The sequence below is a fragment of the Haliotis rufescens genome, unplaced genomic scaffold (assembly GCF_023055435.1).
Source record: "Haliotis rufescens isolate VD_foot unplaced genomic scaffold, xgHalRufe1.0.p SCAF_5, whole genome shotgun sequence".
Classification (NCBI taxonomy): domain Eukaryota; kingdom Metazoa; phylum Mollusca; class Gastropoda; order Lepetellida; family Haliotidae; genus Haliotis; species Haliotis rufescens.
The window spans coordinates 51,912,144-51,927,575 of NW_025964223.1; the positions used below are offsets into that span (position 1 = coordinate 51,912,144).

Sequence of the window (15,432 nt, forward strand, 5' to 3'; positions counted from 1 at the left end):
CCTAGCTAAGTATACAGCAGATGAGATTCTTGCTTTGCCTTGATGATGATCGATCATTCCCATCGTGTAGTGCTTAACCGCATGACCAATGGAAAATACCAATAAGCCTTGCTTTCTGATAGGGAGTGTCATTTGCTGAAAATGATCTATTATTTCAGTCTTGAAATCCGCTCTCTCCAAGTTTAAGTAGCCAGAGATTTAGAAGTTCTCATTTCAGTGAAATGTGTTTGTAGATGATTTTATTTGTAATGAAGGTAGTTTGTAAAGTACACCATGATCGTACACCAAATGAAGGTAATCACTAATTCGATTTCTGTTGATATTAAGACAACACGCCTATAGTTAAGGTACGGATTGTTGCCTAATATGATTTAATGGACAAGAGGGTAAATACAATAACCCGTGCATTATCCCACCAGCGACAGATTGAGGTCGTCCTGTAAATAAAGAGCTGCCGAACATCACATTAGTCCTGAAAAAAGTCTCGAGGAATGAAGACAACTCACACAAAAATCGGTGATGGACCCTTGTGAACTTACAGGAGAATAAAATGAAATCCCCCCTGATACATATCCACCTTTCCTTATATATCTTAAGTAAAGAGCTGATGAACACGATGGAATCTACTTCGGAAAAAAAATCCTTATGAGACATGAATGAAGGCCAAATGTTTCCTGGTGCTGTGAATAAGTCCCCAGTCAAGATCATCTCAGCCACGCATTTAGAGATGCTCCTTCATCTAGACCAGCACAGCAGCACGAAACATCCCCAGTGATGATGGTACAGACATCTGTCATGTGTGAAAATGACATACGGTTCCAGACATGATGATTTCTTAATCAGTATCCACCAATTTGGACCAACAATGATCCTCTGACATCATCGCACCTACGGCATTTCAGTCTCTGGAAATCGATGGTCGATGTGGGATGTCTATAGTTGGTTTTCTTTTATTCATTGTTGACATGTAAATGAACAACCACGTGTAAGAATTACCACAGGCAAGAATCGGATGCAGGTAATGTTACAAAATTGCACACAACGAAGACTTCTTTCCATATTTGTTGGATTCCCCTTGACAATCTACAGCAATCTCATCCATCACCTGGAACAGATTCAACCATTGGTGAATAAATATTAAGATAGGAGAAAGCAAGTTTTGAACTAGGTCTGCTGAATCAAGATTTATCGATCTTGTTCATTCGAACAATTACAGTGTCCAAATTACACTGATACAATGTGTCAAATTCACGGGGAGCGTTAATCGCAAAGTCTAGACATGGCTTGCAAATAGACACTGGCAATGGAGTTTATATCCTGTACAGGATCTTGTCACGATGGTTATTTCTAAATTCCAATAAGATTAGTGTATATGTTCAATCTTTCACAAAACCAATATGTCGCCTTTTAGATGGTGTCGTTAGTTCAGACGAGAAGGAAAATGAAATGACATTTCGTTTTGTTTCCTTGCGTGTTCAGTGCACAAAACAGGAAATTAATCCCACATATCAGATCCAGGGACGATATGAATCACCTGGGAATGTTTAATTAAACCGGCGTGACAAAATACTACTGTCACACTACAGCGCTCCCCCATATATTCTGACTTCAGAATCCTACAGGTATCCTTACGTGCATAGCTAGTGATTACTAATTTGTTATGAAACAGCCTTCACTTGTTTATGAGAAGGTATACACCTGGAAAAAAGCTAATCAACACCTAACTTGGAGATGTGTACATGGCATTGATTTCATTTTAATAAAGAAAAACCTTACTTCTGTGTGAGTGAATTGTGCTTAACGCTCCCCAAAACAGTATTCCAGTTTATATCACGACGTGTCAGCTTAATGTGGGAGGAAAGCCTGAAGTGATGCAGGTCTGAGACGTTTACCACTTCGGTGAAACCCACGAGCACGGGTATGGTGCTGACAAACCTAGAAACATAATCGGGGCGAACCGGGATTCGAACCCACAATCATAGGTGCCCAAGGGACGCAGCTGTGCACAGTGAATTACGGCGCCTCCGACGACTGGGCCACCCGTGCCCCCACCCACCTTCTAAAAAGATGGTATGAGGGAAGGTTGCACGTCCTGGGTCATGATGCAAATATAATGATGCATGATGAAACTAAGAAAGGAAGAAGTTGTTAAGGTACACAAATAACTATTACAATCCGAAAATTTACCAGACATCTTGTAGATAATCGGTCCCTGTTTCTGTAACATTGTGTACAAAATACCATGTGTATTGTCAGAGGTGAGGTGAAATGGGGTTTAACGTCGCGTCCAAGATTATTGCACTTATATAGCGACGTGCATGTACGTGTGTGTGTTTGTGTGGCTGCTTGTACTAGTCCGGACTGATGCCGATTTATAGTGCTAGCCCAATGAGATACAATGCCGCAGTTTAACATGAATACCCCACTCAGACACAGTATACTGACTCCGAGCCGACCAGTCCTTGTTTTAACCCCTTAATGCCGAGCGCCAGACAGGGTAACAACAAGTACCATGTTTTGGTATGACGCGGTCGGGGATCGAACTCCGGACCTTCATCTCTCCGGGCGGACGCTCTACCACTAGGTCAAGGAGGCGGTCTTGTATCGTCAGAAAATGTAAACTAGATACGATTTTCTTAGACAGTTGTATTACTTAAAACTGAAGTGTTTGGCAAGTGATGCTCAACATAATCCAGGCGGATTTAAACATTGACTTTAATTCTGCCTGTGTTAGAGGTAGAAAAGTAAAACTGTATAAATCCGCGCAAAAGTGTGCACATCAGTTGTGTGTTTATAACTCCATAAAGGCAAACATTATGTTGATATCAATTCTTATAAATAATCCAGTCAACAGCAAGAACTCATAGACCGCTTATTTAATCATCAGCACACCCAAAAAGTTTAGACCGCGATACAAAGTCATGTGACATCGTTCAGCGCAGTAACGCAACACAAGCCCCGCCCATTGTATTATCATCCAATCAGGTAACAGTAGTTTTTTTAAGTCATGGAAAGGCATTTAGAAGTGATACACATAAGGAAGAGAATTTATGGATGTCCACTTCTTTATTTTGAGGAACACAATGTTTCGGAGTAAATTTCGTTTATCCTACTCGTTAATCTGACATAATCATATGCAACCAACCATTAACGGGACTTGACTGTATAAGCATTTTTTGACTGGCCGTGGCTTGGTTAGCCAATCAAATGCTACGGAATCACTTGCAATGTTTTTCGTAATCCAAAAAGCCAGGTATAGGTGTCAACTGTACATTACCTGCTTGATCTGTGGCATGCTCCCTGTGTCGAGCTTGGAGAATATTAGATTCCCATTAGAGAAGATTTCAAAGGAATCTGGAGTATAGAAGATTAAATAAGTGTTGGTTATCAAAGCAGAGAAACAGACATATAGAGAGTTTATACCTCAAGATATGATTTAAACAAAAATATACAAGATAAAATTCATTAGAATATTGAGCCGTTCCATACGGAACGACGAGAGACTATTTTACATAAAATACAAGGAAAGTAAAATTAACGTAAATAAAATACTGGAACTATATTACAGTTAGGTGAATATATGACAGGTTTATACAAATTGACATTGCGTTGTTTTAAGATATTTATGCAGGTTTTAGCAGATAAAGAAATCATTTCAGGATGCCGCACAAGAAACTTAGCTTTCTCGACGTCATTAAAAGACATGAAACTGTATAGAACGGGTGTGCATTTGTGAAAAGGCGGGTTCTTTCATTAGGGTATAAAGAACGGTATAGTAAAACGCGGTATTCATCCCCAATAAAATATTTACAATAATAGAACAGTAAAAAAACTTCCTTCAGATAAATGACAGCTGTCCTATCACCAAGTTTTAACTTTCAGTGGCGCAACGCCACATCTAAAAGGTGCCAATGTCCTTTTATAACATGTGAGGTGAAATGGGGTTTAACGTCGCGTCCAATATTATTGCACTTATATAGCGACGTGCATGCACAAGCCAGGCTTGATATAGTGTGTGTGTGGCTGCTTGTACTAGTCCGGACTGATGCCGATTTATAGTGCTAGCCCAATGAGATACTATGCCGCAGTTTAACATGAATACCCCACTCAGACACAGTATACTGACTCCGAGCCGACCAGTCCTTGTTTTAGCCCCTTAATGCCGAGCGCCAGACAGGGTCACATCTTTAAACGTCTTTTGGTATGACGCGGTCGGAGTTGAACCCCGGACCTTCGGCTCTCCGGGCGGACGCTCTACCGCTAGACCACGGAGGCGGTCCCTTTAATAAGAACGGGACATGTTACATTTTGCATAAAACTCAGTACCAAATTCATTTTTAAAAGTTGAATATGTGCGAAACCTATAACCACCTGTGCCAGTTCTACCGTCCGTTTTTGATACAGCTTGTTTCCCCATATTATGAAACCTAATATATATAAGATAAGTTACTTGTGACACAATAGGATATGATAAGTTGTGTTTACATTCTTAGAATGTTCAAGGCTATGGTCAATTTCGTTTCTTTTGTAGAGCCAAAGCATTACTCCACGTAAAAATGTTATAAGTAACATTCGGAATCACACCAGTGCCTATGCAAACTTGACACACTTATCCACTGATTAACAACAGTCGGAGTCCAACCCATATCATCAATAACACCATTATTTGGTGCCTGTTTATGTAAACCAAGAACAAAGCTCATGACACGGAACACCGAAGGACCTCTGAAAGGCCTTGGAATCACCAATATCTACACCTAATGATAATGGCTAACGGTTACAAAAAGGTCGTTAATGTACAGATTAAAAAATAAAGGCGATAAGAAACAGCCCTGTTTTAAACCACATTGCAATCGAACCAGGGTGTTTTACGACCGTTAATACGTACAGTGAGTGAGTGAGTGAGTATGGTTTTACGCCGCTTTTAGCAATATTCCAGCAATATCACGGCGGGGGACACCGATATGGGCTTCACACATTGTACCCATGTCGGGAATCGAACCCGGGTCTTCGGCGTGACGAGCGAACGCTTTAACCACTAGGCTACCCGACCGCCCTAATACGTACAGAACGTTTGACATTTTTATAAAGTGACATAACAACTTTAAACATGAATACACAATGTCATTTAGAAAGTGGTCCAATGTAACAAATGTTATTTTTGGGATAAAACTTTCTCAGTAAAGTACAAATTTAAACATGTTTCTATTTACACCAATATATTTATAACTCAATTTGTCCCATAGCAGATTCCTATCAATAAAGTCATAAACCTTTTTAAAAATAAATCAATAAAGGCTGTAAAAGTTGATTTACGTTGGGACTTCGGCTTTTTGTTATAGAGGTCATGCTTGATATGTGTTCGGTGGTAGATCGTCGCTTACTGAAACCATTTTGATTATCACAAATGAGTTCGGTTTCGTCAGCATACACAGTGAGCCTCTTGTTCAGAATACCACAGGGGCGGTCGGGTAGCCAAGTGGTTAAAGCGTTAGCTCGTCACGCCGAAGACCCGGGTTCGATTCCCGACATGGGTACAATGTGTGAAGCCCATTTCTGGTGTCCCCCGCCGTGAAATTACTGGAATATTGCTAAAAGCGGCGTAAAACCTCACTCACTCACTCACTCACTCAGAATACCACAGTAGAGTTTATATGATGCACTTGCAAGAGTAATACCACGGTAGCATAGAAGGTGTCTGGAATCGTCAGCACTAGACTTAGGGACAGGCGTTGTAAACCCCTTTGCCCAACAAGGAACGCGGTGGATTAAAACGAATGCTTCATGTACGCGGTGATGTTTTCGTCAATAATAGTTAGAATGGGGATTCCTGGAAGAATCGGTTCACAGTATCCCACGCTTGTCATAAACGTAGTACCCAACGGCTGGGACGTGGCTCATAATATCAATCACCGGTGTGTCTGGTCCAGATCGATTATTGACCTACCGCTATGATATGGACAGACTAATTCTGACTGCCACGTTATACAAGAAAACAAATGATTATGTATGTCTAGCAATGTACGGAATAACATCACATTAATAATTAATCAATTAAAATATATACTACCCAAAAGGAGTGAAGGAACACCCGATTCTTTCAGGTTTTCTATCGTAATATGAAAGAGCCGGTGTTCTTTAACTTCTTTTGAGTAGTGTATAAAGAAACACGTTATCATATCCATATGTCACAGAGGTAACACGAAACAAACCATATTTCATTGTGAGTGAGTGAGTGAGTTGTTTTTAACGCCGCTTTTAACAGTATTCCAGTTATATCACGGCGTGTCAGCTTAATGTGGGAGGAAAGCCCGAGGTTACGCAGGACACAGACGTTTAACACTTCGGTGAAACCCACGAGCATGGGTATGGTGCTGACAAACCTAGAAATGTAATCGGGGCGAACCTGTATTCGAACCCACAATCATAGGTTTCTGGTATGCCCATAGGACGCAACTCTGTACAGTGAATAGCGGCGTCTCAGAGGACTGGGCTACCTGTTTCCCCGTTTGATATGAAGATACACCTAATCCAAAACATATTTGTATTTGTAACATCCCTCTATATATGTAAATACGTGTGTTGACAGTGTTTGTTTATGTAAACAGGGGAGTGTGATGTAAAGAAAATTTATATTTTCATTTGTTTTCAGGACTTCGAAATGTTGTGTATCAAATGTCATGAAGAATCAAAGGATATCAACTTATCACTGAGAAATAATATGAACAATGACCCAAATGATGAAAGCACTAGTAAAATGTTCTGAAATTATAAGGGGAATCAAGCGTATATTCCAGTGGCTCCAGTCTTTGGTGTCTAGATTCCGCAACTATTGAGGTACAGTCGAGCATTTCAAAGAACGTTATAAAGTTGTAACAAATGTTATATTTGGGATAACACTTTCTGAGTAAAGTACAGATTCTCGTACTTTCTTTGGGATTCGAACCCACACTACCAGAGTGAGGCACCTAATCGCCAGCACACAAAGTCAGCGATCTAACCCACTCAGCAACCGAGGCTTCCACAAAAAAATGAAAGTCCGACAACTAGTAGTCTAGTCTAGAAAGTATCCACAAATTGTCAGAATACGCTGAAGACCTTCCGCGGGATACGCTCACATGCTTATTGTGTAGTCGTACAATGGACTTTAGCAGAGTAAGTCAAATGGTAGAGATGTAGAAAGTATTCACACATTGTCAGACTACGCTGCAGACCTTCCGGGGGATACGCTCACATGCTTATTGTGTAGTCGTACAATGGACTTTAGCAGAGTAAGTCAAATGGTAGAGATGTAGAAAGTATTCACACATTGTCAGAATACGCTGCAGACCTTCCGCGGGATACGCTCACATGCTTATTGTGTAGTCGTACAATGGACTTTAGCAGAGTAAGTCAAATGGTAGAGATGTAGAAAGTATCCATACATTGTCAGAATACGCTGAAGACCTTCCGCGGGATACGCTCACGTGCTTATTGTGTAGTCTTACAATGGACTTTAGCAGAGTAAGTCAAATGGTAGAGATGTAGAAAGTATTCACACATTGTCAGAATACGCTGCAGACCTTCCGCGGGATACGCTCACATGCTTATTGTGTAGTCGAACAATGGACTTTAACAGATTAAGTCAAATGGTAGAGATGTAGAAAGTATTCACACATTGTCAGAATACGCTGCAGACCTTCCGGGGGATACGCTCACATGCTTATTGTGTAGTCGTACAATGGACTTTAGCAGAGTAAGTCAAATGGTAGTGATGTAGAAAGTATCCACACATTGTCAGAATACGCTGCAGACCTTCCGGGGGATACGCTCACATGCTTATTGTGTAGTCGTACAATGGACCTTAGCAGAGTAAGTCAAATGGTAGAGATGTAGAAAGTATCCACACATTGTCAGAATACGCTGCAGACCTTCCGGGGTAGAATAGGTCTTCAGCAACCAAGCAGCCGTAATAGGCGACTAATTATTCGTAAGAGGCGACTAATGGGTACGGGTGGTCAGACTCGCTGATATGGTTGATGCATGTCATCATATGCCAATTGCGTTGATCGATGCTCATGATGTCAGTCACTGGAATGTCTGGTCCAGACTCGATTATTTACAGACCGCCGTCATACAGCTGGAATATTGCTGAGTGCGGCGTTACACTACAAACAAACAAACAAACAAACAAACAAACAAACAAATTGTTACAAATATTTCAACAATATCACGATGGGGGACACCAACTGACACGTGTCGGTAGCAGGTTACTGGACTTGGTGTTTGTACATCACTCTATCTTTACATTTAAACAATATCACGTGGTGTACACGAACTTTCAGCTCGTAAAACCCCACCCCCTCTGTTGACGTATGTATCGAATGTATCAGCACAAGATCACAAGTTACAGACACGTATTTTCGTTGGCGCTAGCAAAAAGGCTGAAGATGAGTGGATGAATTGGGTTTTACGTCGCATGGGAGGCTTAAAAGTGACGCATGTCTTTGACGTTTAACAGTCTGTGAAACCCACGAGTGCCGTCAGACGAAGGATCATACTCTCAACAAATCTAGGAATATAACAAACCAATATTTCAACGGTCCCCTGAGGTGCAATATAACGAACCATAGACAAATTGCAAAATCTAACAATACACTCCACTTTTTTTGTATACCATGTCCCTGATACTTCAAAGAATGAAAGAGATCTGTCAATAGATGCCATCGTAGACCAACATGTTTACCATCATCAACAGCGAAAATGCATTAGTCTACCGTGTTAGGCTAACACATTGTAATGCCACCAAACATAGGTGCAGCACCATATCGCTAAAACAATCCCAACAATGTTGCATTACGGTCCGACAGCGACGCCGTTCGAGTAGATTAAGCGTAATGTTTCTGCCTCAAAGATAATATGCTTGTACATTGCTAATGTTATTGCAGTGAGCGGCCTGCCAATCCTGCCCGCAGACAACTGTTCGGTAAACACTGTTATCTCTTGTAATCAGTTGTATTTCATGACCAGTGACCGTCAAATAACATATTGATTTACAAGTACTAAAAGCAATTGTTCAAAATGGAATAAATGGTGTCATTAGATTGAATGTGTCGGCACGGGGATGGTTTGGGGTATATACACTCCTTTGTGTTTGAGTGCACTGAACTTCGTCCCACTATTGGTTCTTTGTATGGTATTTTGTGTTCAAGAAGGAATCGATAATTGAACAAGGATTAACGTTGCGGCAAACGGCAACCTAGTGGTGTTTTAAATCGTCTGTGACGAATTTGATTCTGTTACATATCCGGTGCAATACAGTGCAATACAGTCTGATGGATGTCTTATTGAATGCCTAGGCTTTGTGGAATCTTGTATTGATTGTAAATCAGGTTCGTAGGTATGTAGATAACTTGTCATTTGTAACGTGTACCTACAATATATCCTACTCCAAAGAAGTTAAAGAACACCCACAACTGGAAGGCTGTGTTGCAATACCCACCATCCGTGACAGATTAACTACAATCATATGAAAAACCCGGGTGTTCTTTAGTTTCGTTTAGGTAGTATGTTTTGTATCCTGCATATACAAACCAATACCAAGAGCTACAGGATCTCTCAAATAAATTAATTTACATGTTCCATTTCTGTTTGTCTTCTTGTCTGTCATAAGTTTTGAATATACGATATGAGGTCATTGGCGTCAAATCACACAGCGGGTTAACAATTATTTGTATATTTTAATAGGAACAAAATGAAAAGTGGGTAAAAAAGTCCCCTTATACGCTCGAATTTCTTGAGAACTGAAAAGAGCAGGAACGAATTTTTAAAAAAGTGTCATGGCAAGCTAAACTTGATCAGAAAACTGCGTAAACATCTCGTGTTAAATCGTCTGTGACGAATTTGATTCTGTTACATATCCGGAGTGCAATACAGTCTGATGGATGTCTTATTGAATGCCTAGGCTTTGTGGAATCTTGTATTGATTGTAAGTCAGGTTCGTAGGTATGTTGATAACTTGTCATTTGTAATGTGTACCTACAATATATCCTACAGTTTAGATCGAATTTGAAAAAAAGTGTCATGGCAAGCTAAACTTGATCAGAAAACTGCGTAAACATCTCGATGTTTAGTAGTAATAATTGTTAACAGGAACTGTATGTAGTAATATTTCCATGTTTAAAGACAGATGTATTGAGGATAAGTAGTTGACAGGAAATCCCCAGATTGACGCCAGTCGGTGAGCAAGGTATGGTGTGACTCACGATGGTACATAATCAGAATTATTCGGTGCTTGTTCTTTAACACCACACACAACACTATTCAACCTGTATGACAACGGGCTAAAAATAATTGAGTTTGGACAAGGCAAATCAGTTATTAATGTTATTAGCAACGTCCCACGCTGGCGGGGTGCAATGACACGCTATCAAACAATGAAGTACCGAATCCGACCGATTCATCTAGTCGCCTCTCATGACCAACATCATTTATGAATATATATCAGAACTCCTACGGGGTAATGTATGTTGACTGAATAAATGACTGACTGACTGACTGAATAAATGACTGAATAAATGACTGAATAAATGACTGAATAAATGACTGACTGACTGACTGACTGACTGACTGACTGACTGACTGAGCCCATGACCAGGAAATCATAGCACAGCTAACTGAGCAGTGGATTGACGGATATTTGTCTCTTGCTTATACGTTCATCCAATCTGGTCATAAATTCGTGCGCAGTGCAGTGTAATCAGAATCAACGAGCAGGCAGTGGTTGTGGGTTACCTTTAACGGAGTAGGTCCCGGAGACATCTGCTGCAGGGAACCTCGACAACACAGCCAGCTTCAAGTCCGTGAACAGCTGGCTGTAGTCCGGTCACACATAGCTGCGGGTAGATGGTAGACGTATATATCACATAAAGGCTATAGGTAAAGTTAGGCATACCCCTACACATAAGTAATAAAAAAACAAACTTTTGCATATATTATAGCTATCGGTAGAGACAGGCATACCCGTAAACATATGTATAAAAACAACCCAAAATTTTGCATCTAGAATAGCTATCAGTAAAGACAGGCATACCCTTACTAATATGTAATAAAGAAGATAATACTTGTGCACTCGGTATAGCTATTACAAAAGTCAGGCATACTCGTACACACGTAATTAATAAAGAAGGTAACATGTGTGCAATCATTTTAGCTATTACAAAAGTCATGCATACCAGTACACACATAATTAATAAAGAAGGTAATACGTTTGCAATCGGTATAGCTATTACAAAAGTCATGCATACCCGTACACACATAATTAATAAAGAAGGTAATACGTGTGCATACAGTATAGCTATTACAAAAGTCAGGCAAACCCGTACACATGTAATTAATAAAGAAAGTAATACGTGTGCACACAGTGTAGCTATTACAAAAGTCAGACATACCAGTACACACATAATTAATAAAGAAGGTAATACCTTTGCATACAGTTTAGCAATTACAAAAGTCAGACATACCCGTACACACATAATTAATGAAGAAGGTAATACGTTTGCATACAGTATAGCTATTACAAAAGTCATGCATACCAGTACACACATAATTAATAAAGAAGGTAATACGTGTGCATACAGTATAGCTATTACAAAAGTCATGCATACCCGTACACACTTAATTAATAAAGAAGGTAATACATGTGCATGCAGTTTAGCTATTACAAAAGTCAGACATACCAGTACACACATAATTAATAAAGAAGGTAATACCTTTGCATGCAGTTTAGCTATTACAAAAGTCAGACATACCAGTACACACATAATTAATAAAGAAGGTAATACGTGCGCACACAGTGTAGCTATTACAAAAGTCAGACATACCCGTACACACATAATTAATAAAGAAAGTAATACGTGTGCACACAGTGTAGCTATTACAAAAGTCAGACATACCCGTACATACTTAATTAATAAAGAAGGTAATACGTGTGCACACAGTGTAGCTATTACAAAAGTCAGACATACCAGTACACACATAATTAATAAAGAAGGTAATACCTTTGCATACAGTTTAACTGTTACAAAGGTCAGACATACCAGTACACAAATAATTAACAAAGAAGGTAATACCTTTGCATGCAGTTTAGCTATTACAAAAGTCAGGCATACCAGTACACACATAATTAATAAAGAAGGTAATACGTTTGCATACAGTATAGCTATTACAAAAGTCAGACATACCCGTACACATGTGTATTTATGAAGAGGATAACACGGGGGCACGCTATATCAATAAAGTTGGGGTTACATGTTCACATGTGTAATACATAGACGAGGATAACACGTATGCATATAGCATCAGTTAAGTTCTCCATACACGTACACATATGTAACAAAGAGGGGCGGTGGGGTAGTCTAGTGGTTAAAACGTTCGCTCGTCACGCCGAAGACCCGGGTTCGATTCCCGACATGGGTACAATGTGGGAAGCCCATTTCTTGTGTTCCCGCCGTGATATTGCTGGAATATTGCTGAAAGCGGCGTAAAACCATACTCACTCACTCACTCACTGTAACAAGGAAGAGGAAAACACCTAAGCGAAATGAAAACAATACGGTCATAGTCGTACGTTAGAGAATAGCATAACACATGCTTATAGTATTAGTTAATACACATATATACTACATGGAACATATTAAGTATATTACTTAACTGACGGAATTGCTTATGATTTACTTGGGAATGCTTCATGCTGTCTTTTTGCTACATTATATGTCATTTAAAGAAACATCTTATGTACATCTACTAGACACATACACCCCATTGACGTCAATAAATAATATATCTCCGCACACATGTGCTGCATCAATAATTTGTACACGTTCACATCATTAGGATACAATGACACACATATAAACCTGTTGCTGCGCCTTGTGCCCCCTCCCCCCCCGACACACACACACATTCTCCCACCCACCCCCACCCCCACACAACACACACACACACACACACACACACACACACACACACACACACACACACACACACGCACGCACGCAAGCACGCACGCAGGGTGCTTCTCACAGGGTGCTTCTCACAGGGTGTCCCATTGACTTCATCACATGATTGTCAAGTTATCGCTGATTTTCAGTGATCCATACATATAATTTTCACCGCTATTTCGCCTTGTAGGCTCAATGGAGTCTGTTTCAGCAGATTATGAAGACCGGCGACGTTGCGATTCTTGACGTTTGATATTTACCTGCTTTTTATTATCATTTCTCAGAACTTTCATTAAAAACTTATCTGAGGATATATATTATTGTCCTTTCTTTTCTCTTAATATTTATGCCATTAAGTGTAATTTTCTTTGTCCATGAATCATCAGCGATGAAATGGAACACACAGACTAATTCTATTTGTCAATATAGCTTTCAAGCATCACTGAACAAAGATTTACGGCTGAGAAAACATTGATGGCGATTATTACCATACCGTCAAGTTCCGCATTCTTTATAATAACACGTGTGTCATCATGGATAGCTCCTCGTAGATTACGAAAATAGTTCAGAAGAACGAAATGATTTAAGTATTCAGCACATTGATTTCCAATTGTGTGCAAACATAATTAAAATGGTATTACGTGCAATTGCAATGTGCCAAGGCTCTAAAATTCATGCCTCCTCGAGATAATCTGCAGATAATGAGCTCGTTGAGGTATTAGGTAGTTATTCATTTCATGCACAACATCATTTTATTTAATCAAGCGTCAATTTAATATGATCAAACATCACACATTGTAACGGAATCGTAATCGGAAACCGTTTAATGTACACCATAATAACACATTCCTCGATCAAAGTGATAATGTTTATTGTAGAACTTTCATTTGAATAATTCGTATTTAAACATGAAAATTGCGGGTTGATTGAAAGGTGAATAATGACGATGTTTCACATTCAAACAAAAAAGGCGTTAATTGTTTAATTTTGTCATTATGGATAGAAAGGCGACAATAAATGCCAAAGCATTCAGTTTCTCGGCTTTGCAATGTAAACAATAAATGTTTCTTATAGCAGTGATAGTTTGAATTTCCACGAGAATCCATAATACTGTACGGTAAAACATCGTTACTTCGACGTATTTGGGGTCATTGATAATATATCGAGATTCGAAGTTCGAGACAAGCTGAATGCTTAAATTTGATAATGTTTAATGAACCAACTAGTAATATATATATGATGGGGTGAAACGTTGTTATATTCCGTGGCAATACGGCCCCAACACACGTACGCGTTGCTATACTACGTGGTAACACGGACCTTACACGCATACGTGTTGCTATACTACGCGGCAACACGGACCTTACACACGTTGCTATACTACGCGGCAACACGGACCTTACACACGTTGCTATACTACGCGGCAACACGGACCTTACACACGTTGCTATACTACGCGGCAACACGGACGTTACATACATACATGTTGCTATACTACGTGCTCACACGGACCTTACACACGTTGCTATACTACGCGGCAACACGGACCTTACATACATACATGTTGCTATACTACGTGCTCACGCGGACCTTACACACGTTGCTATACTACGCGGCAACACGGACCTTACACACATAAACGTTGCTATACTACGTGGCAACAGGGACCTTACGCACGTACACGTTGCTATACTACGTGGCAACACGGATCTTACACACATAAACGTTGCTATACTACGTGGTAATACGGACCTTACATACATACATGTTGCTATACTACGCGGCAAAGCGGATCTTACACACATAAACGTTGCTATACTACGTGGTAACACGGACTTACACACGTTGCTATACTACGTGTGTGGACCTTACACACATACACGTTTCTATACTACATGGCAACACTTACCTTACACACGTTGCCATACTACGTGGTAACACGGACCTTACACGCATACGTGTTGCTATATTACGCGGCAACGCGGACCTTACACACGTTGCTATACTACGCGACAACACGGACCTTACATACATACATGTTGCTATACTACGTGCTCACACGGACCTTACACACGTTGCTATACTACGCGGCAACACGGACCTTACACACATAAACGTTGCTATACTACGTGGCAACAGGGACCTTACGCACGTACACGTTGCTATACTACGTGGCAACACGGATCTTACACACATAAACGTTGCTATACTACGTGGTAACACGGACCTTACATACATACATGTTGCTATACTACGCGGCAAAGCGGATCTTACACACATAAACGTTGCTATACTACGTGGTAACACGGGCTTACACACGTTGCTATACTACGTGTGTGGACCTTACACACATACACGTTTCTATACTACATGCCAACACTTACCTTACACACGTTGCTATACTACGTGGTAACACGGACCTTACACACGTTGCTATACTACGTGGCAACGC

General features: G+C 40.1%; 1 long non-coding RNA gene across 1 annotated transcript in view; it reads right to left on the reverse strand.

The window, feature by feature from the left end:
- Window positions 1–93: 93 nt before the first annotated feature.
- Window positions 94–15,432, reverse strand: part of LOC124127506 — a 30,033-nt gene continuing 14,694 nt past the window's right edge. Inside the window, exons 3-5 of the long non-coding RNA XR_006859976.2 lie at window positions 10,774–10,874; window positions 3,278–3,354; window positions 94–1,105 (exon numbers count right to left, since the gene is read on the reverse strand). This is a non-coding gene — a long non-coding RNA (uncharacterized LOC124127506). The remainder of the gene's footprint in view (window positions 1,106–3,277; window positions 3,355–10,773; window positions 10,875–15,432) is intronic.